Source organism: Barbus barbus (assembly GCF_936440315.1).
Source record: "Barbus barbus genome assembly, chromosome: 4".
In the NCBI taxonomy this organism is placed as follows: domain Eukaryota; kingdom Metazoa; phylum Chordata; class Actinopteri; order Cypriniformes; family Cyprinidae; genus Barbus; species Barbus barbus.
In genome coordinates this window covers 218,601-229,171 of record NC_136732.1, presented here as the reverse complement: position 1 = coordinate 229,171, position 10,571 = coordinate 218,601, and positions in this window count along the sequence as shown.

The following is a 10,571-nucleotide window of genomic DNA, read 5'->3' as shown; positions in this document are numbered from 1 at the left end:
CGGTTCTTGGACCCCTCCTCTTCTCCACATATACTACATCGCTGGGTCCCATCATACATGCATATGGCTTCTCCTATCATTGCTACGCCGATGACACACAGCTCTATCTCTCTTTTCAACCAGATGACCCAACGGTAGCTGCACGGATCTCAGGCTGCCTGGCGGACATCTCGGCGTGGATGAAAGAACATCACCTACAGCTCAACCTGGCAAAGACGGAACTTCTGGTCTTCCCTGCCACTCCGACTCTACGGCATGACTTCACGATTCAGTTCGGCTCATCAATGATTACCCCATCAACTTCGGTCAGAAATCTTGGTGTAATCTTTGATGACCAGCTGACCTTCAAAGAGCACATTGCAAAGACTGCTCGTTCCTGCAGATTTGCACTACACAACATCAGAAAGATCAGGCCCTTTCTGACAGAGCATGCTGCGCAACTTCTTGTCCAGGACCTTGTTGTTTCTAGACTGGACTACGGCAATGCTCTTCTGGCTGGTCTGCCATCAAACACAATCAAACCTCTACAAATGATTCAGAATGCAGCGGCACGACTGATCTTCAACGAGCCCAAAAGAGCGCATGTTACACCTCTCTTCATCTCCTTGCACTGGCTACCAGTGGCCAGTGCAACATTTTCGTTCACCATTCCTGGCTGGTGGAATAATCTTCCCACCCCTATCCGGAACGCCGGATCCCTGGCAACCTTCAAGCAACAACTGAAAACTCATCTCTTTCGGCAGTACTTGACTTCATCCTAAACTCAAAAAAAAAAAAAAAACTTTCCCTCTATATTTCTCTCCACCTACTAGCTTGTACTTATTTGAACAATGACTGAGACTTGGTGTTACGAGCACTTCCTCTGTCTGATTGCCTCTTCAAGATTAATCGCTTTTTGTATTCCCCAATTGTAAGTCGCTTTGGATAAAAGCGTCTGCCAAATGACTAAATGTAAATGTAAATGCAAATATAAGTAAAAGTACTGGTGTCAAAATGGTACAGAAGTAAAAGTACAAAGTACTCCTCTCTAATGTTACGAACGGAACTCCGGCATTACCTTCTTCTCGCCACCAGAGGGAACTGTCGCCCGAATTCTGATCTCATCTTACCCGGACATGCCCAGCAACATGCCCAGTTCGTCCGGCTACCAGCCCAAGATCGGTGAGTACGAATGTTAATACCAATTCCTTAACCTCTAGTCTCAAATTGCCAGTCACTTTAACCACCCAGACCACAGTAATTCAAACGACGGCACTTTTAGACTCAGGGGCGGCTGGGAATTTCGTATCTGCTGACTTTGTTCAACAACACCATCTGAAACTAACCCATTGTCACTCCTCCTTGGCAGTGGAGGCGCTAGACGGCTGACCACTCGGTGAGGGAAGGATTTGCCGCCTCACTGAGAAAATCAAAATGCAACTTGGAACCTTGCACACGAGACCATTTAGTTTTACGTCATCCAGTCACCTAACCACCCTCTTATTCTTGGCCTTGAGTGAAAAAAGTAACGCTGAAGCAGTGTTGAAGTTAATTAGGTAATTAAGGGATTCATTGAGTGATAATTGACCATTATTGAAAACACCTGATGTTAACAAGTAGAATCACCAAAGAAGAAAATCACAAGTTTTTAAGTCACCATTATAGTGATCAGTGTTTACTTTAGTTGGGCTCTTGACCCTTGACTTTTTACATTTTGTTTGGCTGCTATAATTGAATTATAACAGCCAGACAAAGAGCAAAAGTCATCAGGTGGTGGTGTTCTAACATAATAATTTTTTGGCCTGAATAACTGAACTAATTTAGAGCTTAACGTTTGAGTTCAATTTCCTTTTTTGATTACAACAGCTTTGTGATTCCATAGTGAAAAAAATCAGTATTTTCTATAAATATTAATCTATAAGCTGTTCGGATGCCAAAACAAACAAAAAACACTTCAGAAAAGTCTTTCTTTTAGGCACACACAGACGTCAAGAATCAGCGTATGAATCTCAACAATGGTGACAAACAGCATATTCAGATAAACATGTCTTGATGTCTGTGTCTAAATTAAAGACAATTCTTAAGTTTTTGATCAAAATAACTGATCAAAATATTTGTCTGATTACACTGAAAATGCCAGATCTAATGTTGTTCACAGTGTTGACGTAAACAACAAAGAAAACCTAACTCGGTTACGCAGGTCACTACAGATTATGTCAAAATATAATCATAAATGTCAAACAGGCGTGCACATCCCAATCACCCAGATCGGGCTCAGGTGCAGAACAAATATAATCATAAACACCCAATCGTTTTTGCTCTTTGCTTGTCTGGCTGCTAGAATATTGCTATAACAACCAAACAAAATGAAATATTAAAACATCAAGGGTCAAGAGCCCTATTAAAGTAAACACTGACCGCTATAATGGTGAGTTATAGTTGTGATTATATCTTGTGATTTTCTTCTTTGGTGATTCTGCTTGTTAACATCAGGTGTGTTCAATAATGGCCAATCATCACTCAATGAATCTCTTAATTACCTCATTGATTTTAACACCACTTCATTGTTAATTTTCACACTCTGTAGTGTGGGGCCATATAGACAACGAGTGGTGTTAATTTGACACCTGAGATTTTGCTGTGCACATTCCTGGGACCAGAGGTGTAAAATACTTGATTTGATCTTTGATCTTGATACTTAATTTTATTTGATCACTTTACTTAAGTATTATTTTGGGGTATTTGTACTTTATCCAAGTACAGTTTAAACTGGTTACTTGTACTTTTACTTTATTACATTTCTGGAGAAAAAAATCAGTAAACAGTTTTATTACAGCTTAAAAAGTACATTACATTTTTATAGTATCTTATGCACAATAAATATGGTAAACAGAAGTTCAAATGTGCGTACTTGACGTGAGAACCAATGATCATTGTTTTTACACATCAGTCACACACATTTCTACTTCAGTTGTGACTTTCATCAGGTCAATGTCTGGTTTCAAATGTTCACCATCAAATCTGAGGAAGCATAACTCTATAAAGCTAAACTCTGCAGGGACACCGGCCCTCCAGGATCATTGTTCCCCATCCCGGTTTTAGACAGTGATATTGAATAAACAACACTAAAAAGTGGCCTTTCCAAACATAAAATGTTGTATGTTTTAATTCTATGACTCTCCTCATTAATGCAACACATTCTTGTATTCTGTCTGTAATAGGTTTCTGGCCTCTGCATCACATCTTGCTATTCAAAGGAATAGTTCACCCAAAAATGAAAATTCTCACCCCCATGTCGTCCCAGATGTTTATGACTTTCTTTCCTCACATGAACACAAGAAAAACTTTTTAATCTGTATAATGCAAGGGGATAGGACCACTTTACAAACCACACAAAGTGAACATGACAGTCAAGTTTAAAATATTGGTATTAGTATTTTTTGTTTTCATTGTTTCACTTAAGAAGACACTGATTAATTTTTAGATGGCCCATGCACTTGCATGATACAAAGAGAGATTTAAAAATTCTTTTTTTTTTATAAAACTCTTAGTTTGTGTTCATCTGATAAATGAAAGTTATATATATATATATAGGATGGCATGAGGGTGGAAAGGATAGAGATTGATTTTAATCCCTTTCCCTGTATGTGTGTGTGTTCCACTGTTCTGCATTTTAAATGTTGTTGTTGCACTAGATGGATATGTTTGACCTGTGCATTTTGTTTCGTTTTCTCCCTTTAACAAAACTTCTGTATATCTATTAGAAAAAAAGTACTTCTACCTTTTTTTAATACTTCAGTACAATTTAAAGTTGTACTTTTTTTAGTTTTACTCAAGTATGTTTTTGGACAGATACTTGTACTTTCACTTGAGTAAAATTTTTGAGTACTTTTTACACCTCTGCCTGGGAAATATCTCTTAAATATGCGTACGGGTGATTCATAAAATGAACGCACGTACAGAAAACGCAAGTTCGCTTCGCTTTCAGATGTGAAATCTATGTATCACAAATGATCTTGAACTTGAGCGCAAATGAATGGTTTCAGCAATCTGCCTTGTAAACGACTCTTAATTAATGTCATCATTAACATGTAAAAGATCGCCAGTCATCATCCAAATTCTTTAATTTAGAGCAGTGAGCTGTAAGAACAGCTTACATTTAATAAAAACTGCAGTACTTGAACAAGAAAGAGTGCATACATCTGCTCAGACCCTGACGTGACGCTAAGCACTTTTCCATGTCAAAGACAGTTTTTATAAATATGAGTACTGGTGTGGATTTAAGTGTACGCACACTCTACGATCAAATCTGAGCGTACAAACTCTTTATTATACTATTATTATATATTATACGCATTATGTTTATCATTATTTACAGGCCTCCAAAATACTCTCCAGCCTTTGTTGAAGATTTCACAGAACTGTTATCAATGATTTCCTCAGAGTTTGACTGTTTTGCTATTGCAGGGGATTTTAATATTCAAATAGATATTGTAGAAATCAAAACTACAAAAAAAATATAACTGTTTTAAACACTTTTGACCTGATTCAGCATGTGCATGGACCCACACATAATCGTGGAGACACTCTAGATTTACTCATCAGTAGAAGTCTAAACATTTGATCCATTGTTATGTATTGGATGTAGCACTATCTGATCACTTCTGTATTTTCTTTGATATATTGATCTCTGTTACCACTGAATCTAGATCTGGCTCTATCAGTAAGAGATGCATTAACGAGAACACTAGTGCGCTGTTTATGAAGGCTATATCTTTAACACCGAGCATTTCTGCAGACTCTGTCGATCTTCTCCTGGATTCATTTAACTCAAAAGTTAAGAATGTTATTGATGAGGGGCGTGGTTATGACTCCGAACTGGGCGCACGCTTTTCTGTGAGCTCCTGGCATTGTTCGTTTAAAATCCTGTAATCTATCCTGTTTATTCACCGACACGATTTGAATTTGGTTTATTAACTCTTCGTGATGATCTGAGAATCAAGATGCCGTCAAAAAAACGGAAAGATAAGCCAAAACTGGACTCTTCTCCAGCCCGGGAACTTGACGCTGAAGAGGATGCTAGTAGCACTAGCTCATCAGATACCATACGCAGCACACTTCAGGGAGGGACAACCAATGTCAGCGCTTCCCAAAAGTTGGATATAATTCAAAAACTTGATCTAATGAGAAGTGATTTCGCCACAAAGCTAGATGGAGTTCTGAACGCGATACAAGAGGTCAAAAAGGATATAAGAGACTTTTCCGGGCGCATGGATATGGCCGAAGAACGCATTAGCAACGTAGAAGACGCGGTTAATTCGGAAAAAAGCAAGATGGAAGAAGCAACTAAGCACATTGCTTTTCTTACACGCAAGATTGACGATCTTGAAAACCGTTCGCGAAGATCGAACCTCAGGTTGGTTAATCTTCCCGAAAAAGTGGAGAATCCAGATGCAGTTGCCTTCCTGGAAAAATGGTTTTTTGAATCGCTGGGTCCCGAAACCTTCCCATCTCCGCCTATTTTAGAGAGAGCGCACAGGCTACCTGGTAGGCCACAATCCAATCGATCATCTCCAAGAGTGCTGATCATGAAATTTCTGAACTTTCAAGATAAAGACCGAGTGATGCGTGCTGCTAGGTCTAAAGGCAGAATTATGTATGGGGAACAAGAGGTCAAGATTTTCCCGGATTTATCTGCGGAGTTGCTGCGTCAGAGGAGACGTTTCGACGGTGTTAAACAGCGATTGCGATCCTTGAACATTAACTATGGACTAGTTTACCCAGCCAAACTACGTCTGACAGTTGATGGACAGACCCGTGAGTTTGAAGACCCATCTGAGGCCGAAAAGTTTCTTCAGGGAATACAGAAGGCAGTCGAAACATAAAAAACTTAAAGGGAAGTTTGTCCATTTTTCAGTTTAAAAATGCCCAGCCATAATGACTATTTTTCATTTTTGATATACATAGGCCTACTCCTTGTTTTCGGCTGGGTATAATGTGGTTATTCTCACTGTCCCGTATTGACAGTAGCCAACGTGATAGTGAATAAGAAAACTATAGTCACATTGTAAATGTCTATTCTCTTTGAAGAGTCCAGCTATATAATTTGTAAGACCTTTCTGAGGTGAATGTCCATATATCCATAGAAGGATGCCGGGAGTTCCACACAATTCCAATACGCTTAGTTTTACTTAACTGCTCCCTTTTTGATATTGGATCAGTGTTGGGACATAACTATATCCCAAGATGTTAATGTGGGGAGGGGGGGCCAGGCTGTCTTGTTCGGGTGGACAGCTATGGTAATTTGTTCATGGCAGGTTTTTGGGTTATTATTTTGGTCTTGTTTTTTTAATAACTACACCGTAATCGAGCAGATATCTTGGTTAACTTCCACATCAAAATATTATTTGATTAACAGAGATGTATATAATGTTGTACAATCGAGTCTAAGTTAAAGAAAATCTCACAAAACAAGTTGAAGTTCACCTCTTGGAATGTTAGGGGGATGATTAGAATGGTTAAGCTTAAACAAGTTATGACAAGGATTAAACAACTGGAATCTTCAATAGTATTTTTACAGGAGACTCATCTACTCAAAGAGGAGTTATTGAAGGTACAAAGAAGATGGCCAGGTCAAGTTTTGGCTTCATGCTATTCTTCTCACTCTAGGGGGGTTATGTTGTTGATTCATAAGTCCGCACCCTTTTTAGTAAATAATAGTATTACAGACAAGGCCGGTAGATTTTTGATAGTACAGGGAACCTATATGAGTAAAGTTATTAATCTCGTTAATATTTATGCCCCAAATGAAGATAACCCAACGTTTTTTGAAAATCTTTTTATACTGGTAGCCTCTCTTCCAGGTATGGTTATAATGGCAGGTGACTTTAATTGCACTTTGGACCCGCTGCTTGACCGCTCTTCGGGACTAGATAGCTCTCACCCTCGAAGCAGGAAAAAAATTAAACAGTTTATGAAAGAATTAAATCTATGTGACCCCTGGAGAACGCTAAATCCATCAAAAAAGGAATATTCATGTTTTTCATCATTGTCTAAAACCTCTTCACGAATAGATTATTTCTTAATTCCAACTTCTTTACTTCCGAATATAGACAGCTGTATATATGATAGTGCTGTCTTGTCAGATCATTCTCCCACTTCATTATTTTATATAGATTTAAAATTAACAAAAGATTCCCCTAGATGGCGCCTGCACCCTAATTGGCTGCAGAATCCGGACTTTATTAAATTTGTGGGTGAACAAATAGACTTGTACTTTGCTACAAATACTGATCAGACTTCTGCGACAATTAGATGGGAAGCCTTTAAGGCATTTATTAGGGGCCAAATGATTGGGTATACTAGCTCTAAATTTAACAAATTTAAACAAAAGATGATTAATTTGGACACGGAAATCAGAGATATAGAGATATTAATAAATATAGATAAATCCAAACAACTTAAACAAAAATTATTAGCCCTTAAAGCGGAATATGAGGAACTTTCCACATTAAAAGCTGAAAATAGTATATTAAGATTGAAACAAACTTATTATGATCAGGGCGAAAAACCCACCAGATTGTTAGCTTGGCAGCTTAAGAAATTAACTTCAGAAAGATCCATTAATGAAATTAGGAATGAAAAAGGGGTAATTACAACAGATCCTGTTGAGATTAATGACACTTTTGTCTCATTTTATAAAAATCTATATAAATCTGAATCTCCTACAAGCCTCTCTAACCAAAATAACTTTTTAGATGGGTTGGATTTTCCCTCTATCACTGAAGAAACACGATTTGAGCTCGATAGGGAACTGGAATTGGAAGAGGTATCTGGTGCCATTCTTAATATGAGGGGTGGTAAAGCAGCGGGTCCGGATGGGCTGCCAATTGACATTTATAAGGAATTTAAAGAGAAATTAATATCTCCTTTATTGGAAACGTATGTGGAGGCTCTTCATCAAGGTCTTCTCCCTCCTTCGATGAGATGTGCCCTCATCACTCTTATTTTAAAGCCAGGAAAGTCAGCTGTGGAGTGTGGTTCATTTAGGCCAATCTCGCTTTTAAATGCAGATGCCAAAATTATCGCTAAAGCATTGGCAATGAGACTCGAGAGGGTTCTACCTCAATTGATACATGTAGATCAAAACGGCTTTATTAAAAACCGTCAAGGGTTTCATAATGTTAGGAGAGTGCTTAATCTAGTGCATGCGGGAGATGAAGCCCCTGATACGGCCATTCTATCACTCGATGCCGAAAAGGCATTCGACAGACTGGAATGGCCTTACTTAATAGAGGTGCTTGCAAGATTTGGATTTGGTGTCACTTTCCGTAGATGGATGGAAGTACTTTTGCTTGATTCTTCCGCAAATGTACTTACTAACAGTCTAATCTCACCTTCATTTAAACTTAATCGGGGTACTAGGCAAGGCTCTCCACTTTCTCCTCTACTTTTTGTACTAGCTATGGAGCCTCTGGCAATAGCAATAAGATCACACCCTACCATTCACGGTATTTTTACAAAAGCTGTAGAACATCACATTTCCCTTTACGCTGATGATGCCATCGTATTTTTATCAAAACTTGGAAAATCTATCCCCTCCCTCTTAAAGCTTATTGGCCTGTTTGGCAATTTTTCTGGATTTAAAGTAAATAAAGATAAATCTGCATTAATGTTTCTCAATGAACAAGAGAGATTGAATCCTAAAGTGAACCACCCATTTGTAAATGCTCTAAATGGTTTTGATTATCTAGGAATTAAAATAACCCCTAAAATAAGCCTCCTCAGTTCATCTAATTATGAACCTTTGTTGGCTAAATTATCTGAAGATACGACTAGATGGATGACACTGCCTCTCTCTTTGATGGGAAGAATAAACGTGATTAAGATGAATGTACTTCCGAAATTTTTATATGTTTTTCAATCAATACCTCTTCCCCCTCCACCAACATTTTTTCTAAGAATAAGAAAACCTCTCTCCAATTTTATTTGGAACAACAGGAAGCCAAGACTGAGACTTTCTTTACTATATCTGCCCTATGAAAGGGGTGGGCTTCAACTACCTAACTTCTTATGGTATTATTGGGCTGCACAGTTGAGGGCTGCATTGTTCTGGTTCGCTAATGAAGCTGATATGTCTTGGTTACATGTTGAAAAATTGGCCGCAAAAGGCTTGACACTTGACAGCTTCTTATATTCAGCGTCGCTTAAAGAACTAAAAAAAAGGACAGATAATCCATTTGTAAAAAATACCATTGTAATATGGAGCGAAGCCCATAAACATCTGGGAGACCTCCCAGTGCTTTCCCGTTTCTCTCCTATCTGGGGAAATGATAATTTCAGCCCAGCTACAAAGGACATGGGGTTCAAATTATGGATGAATAAGGGCGTGATTAGATTGAAAGATTTATATGAAGACAATATATTAATGTCATTTGACAATCTTGTAGAGAAATTTCACATACCTCAAAAACACTTTTTTAAATATTTGCAACTCAGAAGTTTTATTTTTACACGTTTGGGGAAGTCTACACAACTCCCCCCAATGTCAATATTGGAAACATTTACATTGCAAGATTGCTACAGTAAAGGGCGGATTACCCAGTTATATAACATATTAAGAGGAAATCATAAAGAAAGCTCTGAAAATAAAAGACAAGCATGGATACAGGATCTAAATATGGATATTTCATTAGATGATTGGAATACAATTTGTTTAAATGCACAAACACAGACTTTGAACTCTCGGTTGAGACTCTTACAATATAATTGGGTAATGAGAACTTATATAACTCCAGTAAAATTAAATAAATGTAACCCTAATATCCCGGATCTGTGTTTCAAATGCAATAAATATCAAGGTACATTTTACCATTGTATTTGGGAATGTGAGGAAGTGCAGAAGTTTTGGGTAGCGGTGACCCAATACGTTTCTCAATTTACTTCCTCTCCAATACCTCTAAACCCTATATTGTGTGTATTGAGTATGTATGAAGATGATTTCTCTTTGCCCAATAAGGAAAGAAAGTTGGTGGATTTGTGTCTATTACAAGCAAGACGTTCCATTGCCCTTTGCTGGAAAAATACCATTTGCCCTTCCATTCCATTTATTTTATTTATTTTTTTTTTATTATTTTTTTATATAACCTGTCTGGGTATGTTGTGGGGTAAGATGCTGTATGGTTTTGCTTTTGAAAAATATGCAAAAAACTTAATAAAGATATGTTATACAAACAAAAAAAAAAAAAAAAAAAAAGAATGTTATTGATGATATTGCTCCGGTAAAGGTCAGCAAGAAGACTGGCAGACAGAAATCACCTTGGAGAAAATCAACAGCAGTTTAGACTATGAAAAGACAATGCAGAAAAACTGAGCGGATGTGGTGGAAGACGAAACTCGAAATTCACTATAGCATCTATAAAGACAGCCTTCATATTTTCAATGTGGAACTAGCCACAGCTAGACAGACCTTCTTCTCAAACCTCATAAACAGTAACTTAAACAACACTCGCACTCTTTTTGCAACTGTTGAGAGACTAACAAACCCCCCCAAGTCAGATTCCCAGTGAAATGCTCTCCGACAGCAAATGCAA